Genomic DNA, 21,910 nt, shown 5'->3' with positions numbered 1-21,910 from the left:
AACCTTGCCATATAGGTAAATTCACTTAGTTGCATATCTAGAGAATTTAACTTTGTGTCAAGCCTAAATTAAAAAATAACTAAAAATTGGTTAGCACCTATTCACCCCCCCCTCTAGGTGCGGCATACGATCCTTTCAATTGGTATCAGAGCCTCGGCTCTTATTTCGGGCTTAACCGCCTAAGAGTATGCCGAAAGATGGGGCTTCGGAAGAGGCCGGTAAGATGGTCACCATGGAGGATATCAATTCATTGAGATCCTTGATGACCCACAAGTATAGGGGATCGCGATAGTCTTCGAGGGTAGTATAACCCAAATTTATTGATTCGACACAAGGGGAGGTAAAGAATACTTATAAGCCTTAACAACTGAGTTGTCAATTCAGCTGCACCTGGAAAAGCACTAGTAACAGGGGTGATGTGAAAGTAGCAGTAATATGAGAGCAGTAGTAACAGTAACACAGCAGCAGTAATAACAATATGAGAGCAATGGCACCAGAAGATAGTTGATACTACTTCCAATGACATGTAGAACAGGTATATTATGATGAGAGATGGACCGGGGTTCCCAGCGATCTACACTAGTGGTAACTCTCCAATAAGTGACAAGTGATGGGTGAACAAATTACAGTTGGGCAATTGATAGGAATCAAAGCATTAAGATAGAACATCAGGCTTATTAATTATGTAGGCATGTTTTCCGTATATAGTCGTACGTGCTCGCAATGAGAAACTTGCACAACATCTTTTGTCCTACCAGCCGGTGGCAGCTGGGCCTCAAGGGAAACTACTGGATATTAAGGTACTCCTTTTAATAGAGTACCGGAGCAAAGCATTAACACTCCATGAAAACATGTGATCCTCACATCACTACCATCCCCTCCGGTTGTCCCGATTTCTGTCACTTCGGGGCCTTTGGTTCCGGACAGTGACATGTGCATACAACTTGTAGATACAATCTAAGCAATAAGTATAGAGCTCAAATCTAAGATCATGCCACTCGGGCCCTAGTGACAAGCATTAAGAATAACAAGATTGCAGCAACAATAACTTCACAAACTTTATAGATAGACTAATCATAATGTATCATCCATCGGATCCCAACAAACACAACACCGATTACATCAGATGAATCTCAATCATGTAAGGCAGCTCATGAGACCATTGTATTGAAGTACATGGGGGAGAGTATACCGACATAGCTACTGCTAGAACCCGTAGTCCATGGGGGAACTACTCACGGAGCATGATGGAGGCGATGGCGTTGATGGAGATGGCTTCCGGGGGCACTTCCCCGTCCCGGCAGGGTGCCGGGACAGAGACTTCTGTCCCCCGAATTGGAGTTTCGCGATGGCGGCGGCGCCCCTGGAGTCTTTCTGGAGTTTCGTCAATTGGTACGGTGTTTTTAGGTCGAAAGGGCTTTTATAGGCGAAGAGGCGGCGCAGGGGGGCACCTGGGGGCGCCACACCCTAGGCCGGCGCGGCCAGGGTCTGGCCCGCGCCGCCATGTGGTGTGGTGGCCCCCTGGCCCCTCTCCGACTCTTCTTCGGTGTTCTGGATGCTTCCGGGAAAAATAGGAGGTTTGGCGTTGATTTCGTCCAATTCCGAGAATATTGCCCGAACAGCCTTTCTGGAACCAAAAACAGCAGAAAACAGGAACTGGCACTGTGGCATCTTGTTAATAGGTTAGTTCCGGAAAACGCATAAAAACATTATAAAGTGCAAGCAAAACATGTAAGTATTGTCATAAAACAAGCATGGAACATCAGAAATTATGGATACGTCGGGGACGTATCAGCATCCCCAAGCTTAGTTCCTGCTCGTCCCGAGCAGGTAAACGATAAAAAGAATAATTTCTGTAGTGACATGCTACTTACATAACCTTGATCATACTATTACAATACATATGAAATGAATGAAGTGACTCAAGGCAATGATCTATAGTTGCTAACAAGTAGATAACATATAGCAAAACTTTTCATGGAGAGTACTTTCAAGACAAGCATCAAAAGTCTTGCACAAGAGTTAACTCATAAAGCAATAAGTTCATAGTAAAGGCATCGAAGCAACACAAAGGAGGATATAAGTTTCAGCGGTTGCTTTCAACTTTCAACATGTATATCTCATGGATATTGTCAACATAGAGTAATATGATGAATGCAAATATGCAAGTATGTAAGAATCAATGCACAGTTAACACAAGTGTTTGCTTCTTGAGGTGGAGAGAAATAGGTGAACTGACTCAACATTAAAAGTAAAAGAATGGTCCTTCAAAGAGGAAAGCATCGATTGCTATATTTGTGCTAGAGCTTTGGTTTTGAAAACATATAGAGAGCATAAAAAGTAAAATTTTGAGAGGTGTTTGTTGTTGTCAACGAATGGTAATGGGTACACTAACTACCTCGCCAACCGGACTTTCAAGAGCGGCTCCCATGAATTATTTGCATATTTATGTGGCACTCCTTCCAACCTTTCTTACACAAACCATGGCTAACCGAATCCTCGGGTGCCTGCCAACAATCTCATACCATGAAGGAGTGCCTTTTTATTTTATTTTTATTATGATGATGACACTCCCCCCAACCTTTGCTTACACAAGCCATGGCTAACCGAATCCTTCGGGTGCCTTCCAACAATCACATACCATGGAGGAGTGTCTATTTAAGTTAATTAATTTGGGACTGGGAATCCCATTGCCAGCTCTTTTTGCAAAATTATTGGATAAGCGGATGTGCCACTAGTCCATGTGAGAGTCCGTCAAAAGTAAATGACAAGGTTGAAAGCTAAACACCACATACTTCCTCATGAGCTATGAAACATTGACACAAATCAGAGGTGATAAATTTTGAATTGTTTAAAGGTAGCACTCAAGCAATTTACTTTGGAATGGCAGGAAATACCACATAGTAGGTAGGTATGGTGGACACAAATGGCATAGTGGTTGGCTCAAGGATTTTGGATGCATGAGAAGTAATCCCTCTCGATACAAGGCTTAGGCTAGCAAGGTTGTTTGAAGCAAACACAAGTATGAACCGGTACAGCAAAACTTACATAAAAACATATTGCAAGCATTATAATACTCTACACTGTCTTCCTTGTTGCTCAAACACTTTTACCAGAAAATATCTAGACCTTAAGAGAGATCAATTATGCAAACCAATTTCAACAAGCTTTACAGTAGTTCTCCACTAATAGGTTTAAACTACATGAAAAAAACTTAATCATGATCTACTTGAGAGCTCAAAACAATTGCCAAGTGTCAAATTATCCAAGACAATATGAGGCATTTTTCTGTTTCCAACCAAATAACCATAAGTATTGTAGCTTCCAACTTTTATCATTGAACATTAAAAGTAAAACGAAGAACAAGTGTTCATATGAGAAAGCGGAGCGTGTCTCTCTCCCAAACAAGGATTGCTAGGATGCGAATTTATTCAAACACAAACAAAACGAAAATAAACACACAGACGCTCCAAGTAAAGCACATATGATGTGACCGAATAAAAATATAGTTTCAATAGAAGTGACCTGATAAGTTGATGAAGAAGGGGATGCCTTGGGCATCCCCAAGCTTAGACGCTTGATTCTTCTCGAAATATGCAGGGATGAACCACGGGGGCATCCCCAAGCTTTGACTTTTCACTCTTCTTGATCATATATCATCCTCCTCTCTTGACTCTTGAAAACTTCCTTCACACCAAACTTCTCATAAACTTCATTAGAGGGGTTAGTACTCAAAATTTTTGAATCCACCTTGGTCCTGTAGTGGCACATTGCAAGAACTCAATAAAACATTAGCTACAGCTCTCCACGTCTAGAAAACCTCGCTTAAAGTCCACAAGAGACAATGCAAAAAACAGAGACAGAATCTGCCAAAACAGAACAGCCAGTAAAGACGAATTTTAAATAAATACTTCCGTTGCTCAAATCAGAAAACTCAAAACAAATGAAAGTTGCGTACATATCTGAGGAACACGCACGTAAATTATCATATTTTTCTGAGTTACCTACACAGAAAACAGCCCAGATTCGTGACAGATAGAAATCTGTTTCTGCGCAGAAATCCAAATCTAGTATCAACCTTCGATTAGAGGCTTCACTTGGCACAACAAAACACAAAACTTAGATAAGGAGAGGTTGCTACAGTAGTAAACAACTTCCAAGACAAAAATATAAAACAAAGTACTGTAACAAAATAACACATGGGTTATCTCCCAAGAAGTTCTTTCTTTATAGCCATTAAGATGGGCTCAGCAGTTTTAATGATGCACTCGCAAGAAATAGTATTTGAAGCAAAAGAGAGCATAAAAATGCAAATTCAAAACACATTTAAGTCTAACCCACTTCCTATGCATAGGAATCTTGTACACAAATAAATTCATGAAGAACAAAGTGACAAGCATAAGAAGATAAAACAAGAGTAACTTCAAAATTTTCAGCATATAGAGAGGTGTTTTAGTACCATGCAAATTTCTACAACCATATTTTCCTCTCTCATAATAATTTTCAGTAGCTTCATGAACAAACTCAACAATATAACTATCACATGCAGCATACTTTTCATGATCCACAAACTCATAATTTTTATCAATCTCAAGAATAGTGGAATTAAAACTTTCAAGCTTACTTTTATTAATAATATAACAAGGTAGTTGATCAATCTCAAAAGATATGGGACACATAGATAAAGTCAAGAACTCTCCAATCCCATTTTCATTAGTAGTACAATTAATATTATCAAGTAACATAGGACCATCATCTAGAGATTTATCATAAACATTTGCTAAGCAAAATTCTTTAGTACCATGCATTTCGACATCAGGCACAAACAAAGCATTATCATAAGATTTATCAAAGTAGCATGGATTATCATATATAACAGTAGCATAATTATTTTCACAAGTTTTACTCATAGGTAGTATTTCAAGAGAATCCACAGGAACATAACATTCAACCTCTTCCGGTAAGCATGGAGGACAATCAAATAGTGTAAGAGATAAAGAGTTACTCTCATTAGAAGGTTGGCATGGGTAGCTAATCCATTCTTCCTCCTTTTGTTCATCGCTCTCCTCTTCTTTTTCATCCAATGAGCTTTCAGGTTCATCAATTTCCTCTTCTTTTTCATCCAATGAGCTTTCAGGTTCATCAATTTCTTCTTCCACCGGTTCCTGCAAATTGTGAGTGCATTCTTGTGCATTAATGTGTCTCTCTTTATAATCAAGGATATAAGGATTCCTACTGTAGCATTCTATGCAAGAATTAAGGATAGTAGAGACATAATCTTTAAGGTCCTTACAAATAGCACAAGTTTCATAATTCTCAACCATGAAGGATTCTATCTCAGAGGCTCCCATAAATAAGACAAATTGTTCTACCTCTTCGAACCCATAATGAATATAGCAATTCCGATTATAGTTCTTAATTAAAAATTCCTCACTAAAGCCACATTGAAATTTAAGATGTTTAGCATCCTGTTGAGAGCAACAGTTTATATCATGGCGTCTAAGCAAGATTCTAGCCATTGTATTCAATTTTTCTATCATAGCACTCATTATTTTACCAGTTCTTGATTCTCTATAATTATTATAACATTCTATAAGCTCTAAGTAGGTTCTTGGTTCTCCCATAACAGCAGTTTTTAATTTTTAGATTTTTCAAAATTTTATGGATTTTTGGGTATATGAGAAAAATAAAACAAAACTGAAATAAACTAGACAAAAGTAAACTAAGAAAAGTAATACTAGACAGAAATAAACTAAGCACAAATAAACTAGGCGAAAGTAAACTAAGCAAAGCAAAATAAAACAAATTAAAAACAGAGAGAGAGGTAGAGTGTACTCCCCAGGTGAACTTATGAGTAGAGCTATGCCTCCCCGGCAACGGCGCTTAAAACAGTCTTGATAAACCACAAGTATAGGGGATCGCGATAGTCTTCGAGGGTAGTATAACCCAAATTTATTGATTCGACACAAGGGGAGGTAAAGAATACTTATAAGCCTTAACAACTGAGTTGTCAATTCAGCTGCACCTGGAAAAGCACTAGTAACAGGGGTGATGTGAAAGTAGCAGTAATATGAGAGCAGTAGTAACAGTAACACAGCAGCAGTAATAACAATATGAGAGCAATTGCACCAGAAGATAGTTGATACTACTTCCAATGACATGTAGAACAGGTATATTATGATGAAAGATGGACCGGGGTTCCCAGCGATCTACACTAGTGGTAACTCTCCAATAAGTGACAAGTGTTGGGTGAACAAATTACAGTTGGGCAATTGATAGGAATCAAAGCATTAAGATAGAACATCAGGCTTATTAATTATGTAGGCATGTTTTCCGTATATAGTCGTACGTGCTCGCAATGAGAAACTTGCACAACATCTTTTGTCCTACCAGCCGGTGGCAGCCGGGCCTCAAGGGAAACTACTGGATATTAAGGTACTCCTTTTAATAGAGTACCGGAGCAAAGCATTAACACTCCATGAAAACATGTGATCCTCACATCACTACCATCCCCTCCGGTTGTCCCGATTTCTGTCACTTCGGGGCCTTTGGTTCCGGACAGTGACATGTGCATACAACTTGTAGATACAATCTAAGCAATAAGTATAGAGCTCAAATCTACGATCATGCCACTCGGGCCCTAGTGACAAGCATTAAGAATAACAAGATTGCAGCAACAATAACTTCACAAACTTTATAGATAGACTAATCATAATGTATCATCCATCGGATCCCAACAAACACAACACCGATTACATCAGATGAATCTCAATCATGTAAGGCAGCTCATGAGACCATTGTATTGAAGTACATGGGGGAGAGTATACCGACATAGCTACTGCTAGAACCCGTAGTCCATGGGGGAACTACTCACGGAGCATGATGGAGGCGATGGCGTTGATGGAGATGGCTTCCGGGGGCACTTCCCCGTCCCGGCAGGGTGCCGGGACAGAGACTTCTGTCCCCCGAATTGGAGTTTCGCGATGGCGGCGGCGCCCCTGGAGTCTTTCTGGAGTTTCGTCAATTGGTACGGTGTTTTTAGGTCAAAAGGGCTTTTATAGGCGAAGAGGCGGCGCAGGGGGGCACCTAGGGGCGCCACACCCTAGGCCGGCGCGGCCAGGGTCTGGCCCGCGCCGCCATGTGGTGTGGTGGCCCCCTGGCCCCTCTCCGACTCTTCTTAGGTGTTCTGGATGCTTCCGGGAAAAATAGGAGGTTTGGCGTTGATTTCGTCCAATTCCGAGAATATTGCCCGAACAGCCTTTCTGGAACCAAAAACAGCAGAAAACAGGAACTGGCACTGTGGCATCTTGTTAATAGGTTAGTTCCGGAAAACGCATAAAACATTATAAAGTGCAAGCAAAACATGTAAGTATTGTCATAAAACAAGCGTGGAACATCAGAAATTATGGATACGTCGGGGACGTATCAATCCTCCATGGATGCTCAAATGGAAAGCATGAGAAAAATGATTTCCGAGCTTTTGACTCTGGTCCTTCCTAAGGCTCCCACCGTAGAGGTAAAGGACACGGGTGTGTTAGAAGAGGGAGGTGCTTCGGCATTACCCTCCTCTACTAAACACGTGGAAGGTGATAACTTAAACACTAACAAATCTCCCATTGCATCTCCTAGGGATACTAGTGGAGGTGAGAGCTACAATCGAGTAGCTCCACCTTTTCTATCTCCCGATATACCGGTTCCCCATCCCCATTTGAACATTCGGGGCGACCCACCTAAGTTTTCCGTTGAGAATTTCGATACTTGGCGATTTGAGTTTCGCTCTCATGTTTGCAGTGCCTCCAATGAACTTTGGAGAATCATCTTGGAAGGCTTCAACCCTTACAACCCCGACAAGTTGACTAGAAGAGAAGCGGTTGATAGTCAACTCAACAACACCGCCTTGCACATGATTCAAACAAGTGTGGGGACAAAGGATTTGCCTCGTGTTCGGAACTACACCACCGCCAAGGAAGCTTGGGAAGGCTTGGCCGCTAGTTGCATTGGAAGTGAGAGCACGAGAAGGAACAAGTATAATGCTCTTCGGAATCAAGCCGAAGGATTCATGAGGCTACCAGATGAAGATCATCAAGTCATGTATTCAAGACTTCTCATCGTTGCCGACTCCTTCCGGCTTATTGGTGCAACCCACATCAATGACTCTTGGATCAAGGAGAAGTACATTGAATGCATGATGCCGTATGTACCCATTGATGTCAAGACCCTTGTTGGGAGAGAATGCTATTCCTCTCCCTCATCTCAAGATGCCGTGCACGAGATGCAAGCCCTCAAGGTGCTTGAGCAAAACTCTCATGATTCTCTCAATCGTGCCATTGGGATGTCAAAAGGGAACAATCTTGCCTTGACGGTCAACTCCGTTGAAGAAGTGATTCCTCAAGAATCTTATAGGGCATCTTGGAGCATGTCCTATCCGGAAGATTTGCAATGCCACTACCATGACCACATGGCCTTCCATGCAAAGTCGTTTTGGATTGATCCGTCCAAGGCCAAGGAAGACAACATCAAGAGAAACAACAAAAGTGGGTTCACTAGCTTTGGTCCAAAGACAAGATCATGCTACAATTGTGATGACAAGCGCCACTTCATTGCCGAATGCCCCTATGAGAATAGAGAGCTTCATAATGGGAGGCTCATTCCCAAGGACAAGAGCAAAGACACAAAGGGCAAATATTCAAAAGCCCCCAACAAGAAATTCTACAACAACAAGACCAAGAAGGGCAAGAGGCCCTCAAGAGTTGTGCTAGTAACAAAGGAAGAATATTCTTCCGATGAAGTGGGAAGCTCTAGTAGTGAGGAAGATGAAGAAAGCTCAAAGGAATTGGCCGCCATCGTCACCACCAACATTCCCTCTTCATCTCTCTTTGACTCTCCCAATGAGAATCTTCATATCAAGAATGCACACTGCTTCATGGCAAGGTCCTCCTTGGACACATCTATTGTGCTATCAACTCAAGAAGAGTATACCTCCGGAGATGATGATGTTGATGATGAAGAAGATGCAACCTTTAATGGATTGGTCGCTCTTGCCTCTCTCTCCACTAACTCTTCATCACCAAGTGAATCCCCCAATGAGGCCATTCATGTGGAGGAAGAAAGTTGCCTCATGGCTAAATCCTCCGAGGTATCATCCTCTAACCCCTCTATGCCTAACATATCTAGTGATCTAGGGGTTGATGATGCTAGTCTAAAAGTGAAACAAGAAATGCTAGAGTTTGATGATTTCATTCTCAACCTACAAGGTAACACTAAAAAGCATGTTTCAAATCTCATGGTTCGTATAGCTCAACAAAGTGATATTCTTGAGAAAAAGGGTCAAATAGAGAGAGAAGATTCTCTTGAAATCCATGCTCTTAAAAATGCTCTTGAGGAAAGTCAAGAAACTATAGCTTCTCTTGAGGAGAGGCTAGAAACTCTTGAAGAGCCTCAAGATAAAATTAACAAGCTCACAAAAGCTAGAGATCTTGCTAGGGCTAAGTCTAAAGTGCTTAAAAAGGAAAAGGCCCAATTTGAGGTTGATCATGAGAAACTTGTGAAAGATCTAGATGAACTAGACAAAGCTCACAAAGCTTTGAAGAGTGAATACACTCTCTTATCCAAGTCTTATGAGCAACTTCAAATTAGGCTTGCCTCATATGATGTGCCTAGTTCCTCTACTCCTTCATGTGATCATGCAAATGTTATTGAGGAAAATGCTAGGTTGAAGGATGAACTTGCTAAGGCCTCCTCTCCCCAAAGTAAATTTTCGTTGGATGATCTCTTGAGTAAGCAAAGATCAAACAATGGGAAGGAGGGCCTTGGTTATGGGGCCAAGGCAAAGAAGGCAAACAAGCAAAAGGCCAAGCCCGCACAAGAGAAGAAGAAAGATATCACTAATGGTGAAGCTCCTAAGGGCAAAACCATTAATGATGATGATGCGGGAAATGCTAACCCTCACTATGTTTTGTTTAAAGATTATTATGGTGATGTTTATGCTAAATATGTTGGCCCATATGATGGTTATGTTGCTTGGTCTATTTGGGTCCCAAAGACCCTTGTTGCTAACAAAAGAGGACCCATTGAGAAATGGGTACCTAAATCCAAGAATTGATCTCATGTAGGACTATGCCGCCGGAGGGTCAAAATGGGTACTTGATAGTGGATGTACAAGTCATATGACCGGTGGCAAGAACCTCGTCAAGGAGTTGAGGCCCAACATAAATGATATCACCGTCTCCTTTGGCGATAATTCTACATCCGAGGTATTGGGTTTTGGCAAGGTTGTAGTTGCACACAACATTACTCTTGTGGATGTCATGCTTGTCAAAACCCTTGGTTACAATTTGCTTTCCGTTTCCGCCCTTGGCAAGATGGGTTTCGCCGTCTTTATTGATAATGATAGTGTGGTCCTCTTGTGGAGCAAGACTCTAAAAGTCGCTTTCGTTGGGTATCGCGAACATAACTTGTATGTGGTGGACTTTTCGGGGACCACTACTTCAAGTGCGATGTGCCTATTCGGAAAGGCGGATGTGGGTTGGTTGTGGCATCGCCGCCTAGCCCATGTCAACATGAGAACTTTGCAAAGTCTTCACAAGGGGAACCATATTGTGGGACTAATGGAAAATGTTTCTTTTGCCAAAGATCGTGTTTGTAGGGCTTGTGTTGAAGGCAAAATGCATGACTCTCCGCATCCAAGCAAGACTATCATCTCTTCCAAGAGGATCTTGGAGCTCCTTCATGTGGATCTCTTTGGTCCCGTTACTCATGCAAGTCTTGGTGCGAAGAAACATTGTTTGGTGATTGTTGATGATTACTCAAGATACACTTGGGTCTACTTTCTCAAGACGAAAGATGAGACTCAACAAATATTCATTGACTTTGCTACCGAGGTGCAACTCCAACATAACCTCCTCATTATGGCAATAAGAAGTGACAACGGCTCCGAGTTCAAGAACTATACACTCAATGATTTTCTTAGTGATGAGGGGATACGTCATCAATATTCCGCTGCTTACACCCCTCAACAAAATGGTGTTGCGGAGAGGAAGAACCGGACTCTTATGGATATGGCAAGATCTATGATGGCGGAGTATAAATCCCGCTATAACTTTTGGGCCGAAGCCATCTCCACCGCTTGCCACTCTTCTAACCGGCTCTATCTCCGCAAGGGATTGAACAAGACTCCATATGAAATACTCACCGGCAACAAGCCCAATATCTCATACTTCAAGGTGTTCGGTTGTAAGTGTTTCTACAAAATCAAAGGAGTTCGTTTGTCTAAATTTGCTCCTAAAGCTTTGGAGGGTATATTTGTTGGTTACGGTGCCGAATCTCAGACTTATAGAGTCTTTGATGTATCCTCCGGGATTATCATTGAATCTTGTAGTGTGAAGTTCGAAGAAAATGATGGCTCCCAAGTGGGGCAAGTTGATGTATGTGCAGGTGATGAAATACCTCAAGATGCCATAGTAAGAATGGGTGTGGGATTTTTCCGCCCCATTGAGGGACACAGTGTGGCGTTCTATGCTCTACCACGGTGGAGCCCTCATCCTCTCAACATCAACAAAGCCCATCTCTTGAAGCTAATGATGCACCAACCCAAGAACAAGAAGAAAACCCTCTCTCTCATGAACAAGATCAAGGACAAGATCAACCAAGAATTCATGATGGCTCCGATGAGTATCCATTTGATATTTGCGCTTCACCAAATATTGTCCAAGATCAAGCACATGAGGATGAGCAATCTCAAGAAATTGAGGAAGCTCAAATTGAAGGTCAAGACGGGGACCCAAATGATCAAGTTGATCAAGTGACACCTCCAAGGCCAAGAAGAACCAAGGAGGAGATCGAGGCCCGTCGTTTAGCAAGAAGAGATAGGACCCTTGAAATTCGTGGACACACTCATGACAAGGTCCTTGGTGATGTTCGAGCAAAAGTCTCCACAAGAAGGCAATTGGCTAACTTTAGCAATCATCATGCTTATATCTCCGTAGTGGAACCCAAGAAAGTGTTTGAAGCCCTTGAAGATTCGAATTGGGTGGAAGCTATGCACGAGGAACTCAACAACTTCAAGCGCAACAAAGTGTGGACCTTAGTAAAGAAGCCAAAGGAGTGCCGCAATGTTATAGGCACTAAATGGATATTCAAGAACAAGCAAGATGAGTTTGGGAATATTGTGAGGAACAAGGCAAGATTGGTGGCTCAAGGTTTCTCTCAAGTTGAAGGAATTGACTTTGGAGAGACCTATGCTCCCGTGGCTCGTCTTGAGTCCATCCGTATCCTTCTTGCTTATGCATCGCATCATAACTTTAAGTTACAACAAATGGATGTGAAAAGTGCTTTTCTTAATGGTCCTTTGCATGAAGAGGTGTATGTTAAGCAACCCCCGGGGTTCGAGGATCTCAACTTTCCTAACCATGTCTACAAGCTTGATAAAGAACTTTATGGTCTCAAACAAGCTCCTAGAGCTTGGTACGAGCACCTTAAGGAATTGTTGGTAGACTGTGGGTTTGATGTTGGGCTAATCGACCCCACTCTTTTTACTAAGAGGGTCAATGGGGAGCTTTTCGTTTGCCAATTATATGTTTATGATATTATATTTGGCTCTACTAAAAAAGCTTTCAATGATGAATTTTCAAAGCTTATGACCGATAGGTTTGAGATGTCTATGATGGGAGAGATGAAGTTCTTCCTTGGTTTTGAGATCAAGCAATTGAGAGAAGGAACCTTCATCAATCAAGCAAAATATCTCCAAGACATGCTCAAGAGGTTCAAGATGACCGAGTTGAAGGGTGTGGCCACTCCTATGGTCACCAAATGTCATCTTGCACTAGATCCCAATGGTAAAGAGGTGGATCAAAAGGTATATCGCTCCATGATTGGATCCTTGCTTTACCTTTGTGCATCTAGACCGGACATAGTGTTGAGTGTTGGTGTGTGTGCAAGGTATCAAGCTTATCCTAAGGAGAGCCACATGATGGCTCTCAAAAGAATCTTTCGATATTTGGTTGATACCCCAAGATATGGTATTTGGTATCCCAAAGGCTCAAGTTTTATTCTCAATGGATACACCGATGCGGATTGGGCGGGTGACAAGGATGATAGGAAATCAACTTCCGGGGCGTGCCAATTCCTTGGTAGGTCCTTGGTGTGTTGGTCTTCTAAGAAGCAAAATTGCATATCTCTCTCCACCGCCGAAGCCGAATATGTTGCCGCCGCAAGTGGATGCACTCAATTGTTATGGATGAGGCAAACTTTAAAGGAATACGGTGTCATTTGTGACAAAGTGCCTCTATTATGTGACAATGAAAGTGCCATCAAGATTGCCTATAATCCGGTGCAACATTCAAGAACGAAGCATATTGAGATCCGGAATCATTTCATAAGGGATCATGTTGCCCGTGGTGATATTGAGCTTATCTATGTTCCTACCAAAGATCAACTTGCCGATATATTCACGAAGCCACTTGATGAAGCAAGGTTCTCTTATTTGAGGAATGAGCTAAATATCATTGATTCAAGGAGTATAGCTTGACCATCTTGCAAACACACCTTTGTCTCAAAACTTTATTTGGTTTAGAAGTGGGCATGGAAATAGGGGGAGTGCGGTTTAAATTATTGAGCTATCCCTCCCCCCATAATGCCAACATTAAGAAATCATTCTCTTAATATCATATGTTGATATGTGAGCTTCAATGATGAGTAGTGGCTTGGACCCAAGATATATCTTCGCGGTGCCATGTCACAACACTCATATATGGTGGCCTAGGCCACCACACTCTTCTTTGGGAAGGGTTGGAGTTATTTGGATCTTCATTGAGTTTTATTGACATCTCCTTGTTTATGGGAAATCACTCATTTTTGGCCTTCATTTGCATTTTATTTGCAAAAATGAGTGATCATGTACCATCTCACAGTTTGGCTCATCTGTCCTAAGCCTATCTCATCTAAGCCATATCTTTTTCCCTCTCCGAGTACACCACATTCTCTGTCAAAAATCATGTCTGGCCCTGTTTTCAGTCCGACCGGAAGTTCCGGCCGTTTCGACCGGAAGTTCCGGCCTGATCCTTCTGGCCAGCACCTGTCTGCTGTTCCTGTTGGTGAAAATTTTGGGGGGCCGGAAGTTCCGGCTCCTACGAGCGGAACTTCCGCCCTTACGATTTTTTCACTTATCTGTCCGGGGTCGGGGAGGGAGCAGTTTCTGCCTCCCACTTCCATCCATCCAAGATCTAGTCTCTCTATCTCTCTCCCGTAAGGCGTCTGCAGCTTCCTCCGGCCGGATCTCTCTTCTCCGGTGACCCCCGCCGGATCGGCTCCGTGGATCGGCATCTCCTCCCTCTTCTCCTCCATGGCTCCCCCCGGTTTGTGCCCTCTCCCTCTCTATGTGTGGGTAGACCTCACTAGATGAACAATAGGGCATACTCTAGGCAATGCTATGGTAGATCTTCTCTAGATGCCTTTCCTTGACTAGATCATGCATAGGATGTTGTTGTAATGCTGTTAGACGAACCATTGCCACAGATCTGGTGAGAAACTGTGCTGTTTTTCGAACAGCCGGATGTTCCGGCTCCAAAGGCCGAAACTTCCGCCGCGGGGCGGAACTTCCGCCGGTTCTCACCGGAACTTCCGGCCTGGCGAATTTTTCTGCTGTTACTCAATATCTTGTGCAGGCTCTGGTTTTTGGCTTCCTTGCTCGTGTGCACTCATTGATCATTCCTATCATGTTGATTCCATCCCAGGTCCTTCCAAGAAGAGGAACAAAGGTCCCGTGGACGAGATTGAGGAAGAACTTGAGCAAACTAGGCCATCCAAGCTCACCGCTCGTCAGCAATCTTCTCAAAGGCAAAAGACATCCGCTGTTCGTGGCAAGAATGTCCATGTATCCGTGAAGAACATGCTATATCTTGAGTACAAGGAGCTCCGTGACATGAACCCTTACCTCACCCCTCGGAACAATAGGGTTGGGGATAAGCGGTTTCACAACAAGACTCAAGAGGAGATTTTCGATGAGGTGTATGTGCCATTCAAGAAGGGGGTAGCCCCGCAACATGCCATTGACACTGGGAAGATGGCCGCTTCTAGGTACTTTGAAGAAGCCTATGCTATGTGTGGAGAGTTTGGGCTCTACCCCATTATGGAGCTCAACAAGGACTATGATGTCGGGTTGATTCATCAATTCTATGCCACCGTCCATTTTCAATCGGATGAAGCTAAAACCTTCCGGTGGATGTCTCATGAAAGGCTACTTGAGTCTAACTTGGCTAAGTTTGGAAGTGCCCTTGGATACCCTCGACTCTCGGGCATAGATGCAAATGGTTGGAGGTGCCATGATAGCTCCTTTGCTCAAACAAGAGAAGTCTTGGAGCCCCTCTACATCAAAGGTTGGGGTATTCCGGGCAAGAGTGCGGATCTTCTCCCAACTTGGGACATTATGCTTAGAGTCTACCGGGAAACCATTGGACCAAAGGGTGGCAACCTTGATGAGCTACATCTCTATGAAGTGGATCTAATGGCAAACTCTTTTGCTAAGAGGGGCACCGGTGAGAGGCTTGATGTGATGGACTACATCTATCATGAGATGTGGTCATGTGTGATGGAGAAGAAGCTTCCCGCGTATGCCCCATACATTATGAAGCTCATTGAGGACACTTGGGTTAGTACTTATGAGAGCTCCCTCATTCACTCCATTCCCCTCAGTATCACATCTCATGAAGTGAAGGTTTTGAGGACCAAGCGCCACAACTCTCCGATAGAAGATGTTACTCCCATGGATGAGAAGCCACCAAGCTGGGCTTCTAAGCTTGCTCGCCGCATGAGACAGATCTTTTGCCTCACCTCTGCAGTCAACCACCGTCAGTATCAGCAGCATGCAGAAGCCAAGAAGTCTCGGGTTCGTCAGAAGAGCATCATGAGGGCTCTTGCGGTGGATGTGTCTCCTCCCGGATCCGAGGAGAACATTACTCTGGAGGAGGAGTGGGTCTCTCAGTATGGCATGCCTCTCCCTCCAGATGGTCTTGAGATCGAGTCTCCTCCGCACACTCCTCCCTACCCCGGCGCTCCATCGAACCTCCCTCCCGGCTGGGCTAACGCCGAACCTTGGGACGTGTAGTTTCTCCTTTCCCTTTTTGGTGCCTTGGTGCCAAAGGGGGAGAGTGAGAACCTTATTAGGTTGCTCTCCGTTGGGTATTTGCATGGGGGAGTCACAAGCTCGTGTTGGCTTTGTTTTTTATCGCTTGTGATTCTATTTATCTTGTGGTGTCGAACTATGTCCTAGTTTATTTGGCTTGTAAACTCTATCTATGTGTTTGGAACCATTATCTATGTGTGTGGTAAACTCCGTTTGTGAGTCTTCCATGGTTATCTATGTGTGCATGATCTTATTATCCATATGCTTATCACTATATTGTATTGTGCATGATCTTATTGCTAACCCATGGAAGACGGTTGCAAGATATAGGGGGAGCTTCTTTTGTACCAATGCCCATATCTAGGGGGAGCTCCTCTACATCTTGCACATTGTTCGTTTACATACTTCATTCCTTGCAAATACTTGTGTTGTCATCAAACACCAAAAAGGGGGAGATTGAAAGAACATTTCCCGCCCTTTTGGGTTTTGTGTGTTTGATGTCAACAATAGGTATATATTTATGTGTGTTGATGTAGACAGGTACAAGTGTTCGGAATATATTTTTGCTCAGCGAGATGGTCTGCCAGTTCTGATAATCTGAAGGGTTTTTATCTCTGGAGGAAGTTCCGGCCCCAGCAGGCGGAACTTCCGCCCTGGTACGTTCTGCAGCCACTGTCGGACAGTTTTCCTTGCTGCTTTTGTTCCCTGGCCGGAAGTTCCGGCGCGAGTGGCCGGAAGTTCCGGTCAGCGGAACTTCCGCCCAACTTCCGGGCAAGTTCCGGAAATATGGAATTGTGGCTCAGTATTGTTCTGTAAGGTTTTCGGGCATTTCCGGAACTTGGCCGGAACTTCCGGTCACCGGAAGTTCCGCCCTAGTTCCGCCCCTATCTTTTTCTGCAGGTTGCCTGACGAGGAATCTCCCTGGCGGAAGTTCCGGCCCTCCTGGCCGGTACTTCCGGTGCCAGCCGGAACTTCCGGCCCTCCTGGCCGGAACTTCCGGTCTTACGAGAAATGGTCCAAACGGTCAGATCTGAGAGCTCCAATCATATAAATAGCTCTCTTCTCCAAAGGGACAAGTTGCTCAATCATTGCACAAGAAATCTGCCAAGCTTCACCACCATTAGAGCCACCTCAAGAAACACAAGATTTGCAAGATCTCCTTCCTCCCCCAACCAAAGCTCTTGATCTTTGGAGATTCGAAGGAGAAGCCATCGATCTACATCCTCACCGTAGCGATTTTCATTTCCCCCTCATTTGTTTGAGGGATCTCATGCTAGTGTTCCTATTTGGTTCCCTAGTTGATTTGTGTTGATGTGTTGTTGTTGATTGTTGTATTGTTACAGATTTGGGAGCCTCCAATTCGGTTGTGGATGTGTGCCCCAAGAACCTTGTAAAGGCCCGGTTTCCACCTCGAGGAAATCCCTTAGTGGAAGTGGGCTAGGCCTTCGTGGCGTTGCTCACAGGAGATCTGAGTGAAGCCTTCGTGGCTGTTGGTTTGGCTTGTGTAGCAACCACACTCCTCCAAACGTAGACGTACCTTCTTGCAAAGGAAGTGAACTACGGGAATCATCTCCGTGTCATCGCGTGCTCCACTCTCGGTTACCTCTATCCCATTCTATCTCCTATATATTGTGTAGCTATATCTTGCTTAGTTGATAACCTTGCCATATAGGTAAATTCACTTAGTTGCACATCTAGAGAATTTACCTTTGTGTCAAGCCTAAATTGAAAAAGAACTAAAAATTGGTTAGCACCTATTCACCCCCCCCCCCCTCTAGGTGCGGCATACGATCCTTTCAATCTTGTCACGTGGACCACCGATAAATGTTCCCGGCAACATTGTACGCTTTCCAATAGCATCGGCATTACCCTGAACATCTGTTGAGCTCACCTATGAACATGTGGTAGTCATAGATAGAGTTAAAAAAATACTAAAGATAGTCATCAAGATGATGATTGCCTTGACATGCATTAACATCATTTTTGAACGGTATCATAGAGTTAAAAAATAAAAAAAAGAGCTTAAGCAAGGTGATGAATTGCCTTACCTGAGCGCTGTCTCCTGATTCACTCTCTTTCTTATCATTTTCCACAATCTATCCCATCTGAATATCAATCGAACACATATGTGAAAGGTAGTCATGGAGTTAAAAAAATAATAAGATAGTTAGGAACATGATGAATTAGTTTGTGAATAGTTTAATTTATACTGTTGTATTTCTTCTCTAATTCTTAATCACACATATATACCTTTATATACGAAGCTTGATCACCTGATTTTGGGTGAAAATTAGCACACTTAATCTGTGTTTCACAAGTGATTTAAAACTTTTATATGTGATAAGATGTTGATGATAAGGTCAATTTTGAGCTATTGGGCTGCAGTCAGTAAGCTCCTTGATTAGTATGTTAAACATGCTAGAGTTTTCAGACATCTTATGTACTATTATTACTGTATAAATTCAGAGATTCAATACAATAGAGCATTGGGCGCTTGGTAGCACCCCAGAGCAAGTGGTCAGGGTGAATACATGTACAGAGTATAGAGTATGGACCTGGAATCATTTTGCTCGGACGGGTAGAAGCCTTATACATATGGTTAGTGAAGTTTGATGTTAAGTGCAGTTTAGCGACTTCATTGCTTTTTAGTATTTAGTACTACATGGTTACCGAATTTGACGATGGTTCATTCCAAAATTAGCTTAAGTTGCCTTTTGTGTGCAGGTTATAGCACGAAATTAGCTGAAGTGGACCAAAGTGTACTTTTTGTGTGAGTTGTTCCGTAGGGAAAGCGGTGTTCTCCTCGACGACAACATCAATAGGTAGTTTTTACAGTTGAGTGTTTGATTGAAGTTTGTTACTTATTTTGATTTAGCTGGGCGAGTCATCGGCCGGAGAACACATGACCCGGCACTAAAGTTGATTGTATTTTATCTGTGCTCTCTAAATTAATTGTCTGTTTGCTCTGTGATTTGATAGCCATCAGGATCAGTAAGGAGCATCTGGAATTAAAGAACAGATATGGTTACAAGCAAACTCCCTTTCAATCTGAGAACAAAGGTGAATAGCAAAATCTTTGGTTGTGATTCTGTTTGTTAGTCGGCAAGTTGGTAGTAGTATATTAAGTAGTCAAAATGGTCTATTTCTTTGGTTGTTGCATGGATCTTTTGACGATAAGAAAAGAAGACATGCCTTTTGACGATAAGAAAATAAGACATGCCAAAGAAGATCAGTTTATTCAAATAGTACAGGAAGTGCTTATTGATGATGAAACTATTTTGCTATTTCTCGCTTTCAACAATAAACTATTTTAGTGTGATGGATGCAAAGAATAAAAGTTATGATCTTTCTTTAGAAAAATAGTTTGCAAAAATAAGCATTGTTACACTACAAATGCTTTATTTGTTCTTCAGAAATAATTTTTACTTCTAGCTGCATATATTCACTTTCGTTCTTCAAAATGAGTATATGATAGGCAGGATGGTAGTTAGCTATATTTGTATTTCCAGTATCACAATACAAGAGTAAGCTGACTTGTATGTAGTTAGCTATATTTGTATCTCTCCGAATATTTTACCAAGGACATATTGTGTTAAGGAATGTTTCCAGTAGCACCATTTCTGTATTTTGTTCATATTTGTCTGGGCGGTTCTAAATTTCTGGGCAGCAACTTGATATGTCATTTTACCATTTCAGAAGTGCTCAGATTTGGATATAATTTGAACAGTAGGCTCATATTAGTATGTTTGTTTTTTTCTGTTCTTTCCCCAGATTTCTCTTCCCAGGATCTTCCCTTAAAGGCGATGTCGCCAAGGAAGCGGGGAAAAAGGGGGCTACCACCGCTACCAAGCAGCAGCAACCGCCACCGCCCGACCCGCCTGGACCTGACGGTCCCGTGCAGGAGAAGCTGCGGTGGCTTGCTCACCAAGAGAGTAAGTGTCTCAGAGCCCTAACTCCCTCCCTGCTCCTTGCCCATCTGTCCTGCCCAACATTTTTGAAATACGATCTAGGTTTGATAGTTTGCAGCTATCAGTCAGACCTGTGAGTTGCAGGATACATCAGTTGCTGCCCTGATGGAATGATGCATTGCAACGTAAACGGTTAAAAATACTTCAGTTCTTGCGTAGGTTTGTAGAAACTGCTTGTGAAGCTGTGTCTTTTGGGGTTAAGTGGTGTGTATTTGGACTTGGCGTGACGTGATTGCATGAATCCATGTGTCAACGGTACATTGTGGACCTGTTTTATCAGTTTCATTGTTTTGGTATGAAATCGGGAGCGGTGAGCTTCTTAATCGAAAGCGAAACTATCTGGGAGATTATATAACTACCTATATTCACCAGCTGGATCGAGTCCCCAATCATGACTGCTTTAGTACAATTTTTTATTTTTTTGCATAAATCAGATATCAAGTTGTAGAAAGCAATTGTTCAAATTATCTGCATGAATCAGTTAAAAATTGTCTCGAGGAGGCAAGAAACATTCCTTAATGTTTACTTTAGTTTGAAGGATGCAACATCCACAATTTTACAAAGATGTAACGACACCATTATTGTTGTACTCGCAGTTCGTAGGCTACAGTCTGGAACCGATCTTGAACTCGAATTTAATGCTAATGGCAAGGTTCTCTAATTCTTTAAAAGTATACATAAAAAAGCATGCCTGATTCGTGAGGGGGAGAGGGTGTTACATACCTGAACTCCCTGCTCTGATGATCCGCCTTGTGACTCAATGAAATTCGGGAGGGACATGTTGAACTCCAGATACACGAAATCTCTAGCCCGAGTCATGGTTCAGTGTACCCTTTATATGGGGCATTTATGGGAAATGTTTTAATTACCATAGCGTGATGTATGGGCCGAGTTAATTTAAATTATTTGTTCACTGAAATTTAGGGGTTTATTATGTAATTTGTGGGAAGGTGATATTACATACCTGAGGAAGGTAATTTGTGAGATTACCACATCCTGATTCCTGGGCTGATGATTTTGGAACATGGCGGCCTAGGCTGATTAAATGCGCGAGTTGATATTGTGGGAAGGTTAGGACGACCAAAGTGCTGGATTGCAGCGTGAGTTGATATTGACTGTTTCGAAAATGGTAAGAAATCCATGCCTTTATATGACGTCATCATATTGAGAAAATTCAGGAGATACAAATATTTAGTTGATCTGATTGACATTCCTTTTGCCAATTCACCAAAAAATATGCTATATTTATTAACAGATCCGAGAACTTCCATATTATGATATGTTTTCCAATTAGATTTTTAAGAACTTCCATAAGACTATATTGCGCTGACATGAAGGTTGCCATGTTCCAAATGATTATGTGAGATGTACATCACGTCATCAATATGTATTACTGTCTTGGGATTGGATTTCTCTTTTTTTGCTGTCTACCTGAGAAATACGTGGCCTAGTGTAGTTCGAGTTTTCCGAAGTCTTATTGATGTTCCGTTTATACAATTGACAGAATTTACTTATTTTTGTCTTTCTACTACTATACTCCATCTAATTGATGTTCCGTTTATACAATTGACAGAATTTACTTCCTTGGAAATGTTCGGGCGGTCTTATTCCACTATCGCAAAGATTATTAGAGGTGAGCTGTGGAATATAGTTGTTTTGTTGGTTAGATTTTGCATTGTTGGCTGCTGTGCAAGTTTGTATAACCATTCAGATAAAATGAGTGCAAATTATATGATTTCGAAAGGATGATCAAATATAATATAATAATTAATGAATAATCAAAATGATAGAAACTTGTTAGAAAAATGACAATCATAGAGAAATA

General features: G+C 42.3%; 1 protein-coding gene across 1 annotated transcript in view; it reads left to right on the top strand.

Moving 5' to 3' along the window:
• The window catches only part of LOC139832447 (uncharacterized), a 45,185-nt gene that overhangs the window by 18,326 nt on the left and 4,949 nt on the right, over nucleotides 1-21,910 (top strand). The window lies entirely within an intron of this gene.

This window comes from Lolium perenne, chromosome 6 (genome assembly GCF_019359855.2).
Source record: "Lolium perenne isolate Kyuss_39 chromosome 6, Kyuss_2.0, whole genome shotgun sequence".
Lineage (NCBI taxonomy): Eukaryota > Viridiplantae > Streptophyta > Magnoliopsida > Poales > Poaceae > Lolium > Lolium perenne.
This window is presented reverse-complemented; position numbering and strand designations above follow the sequence as displayed.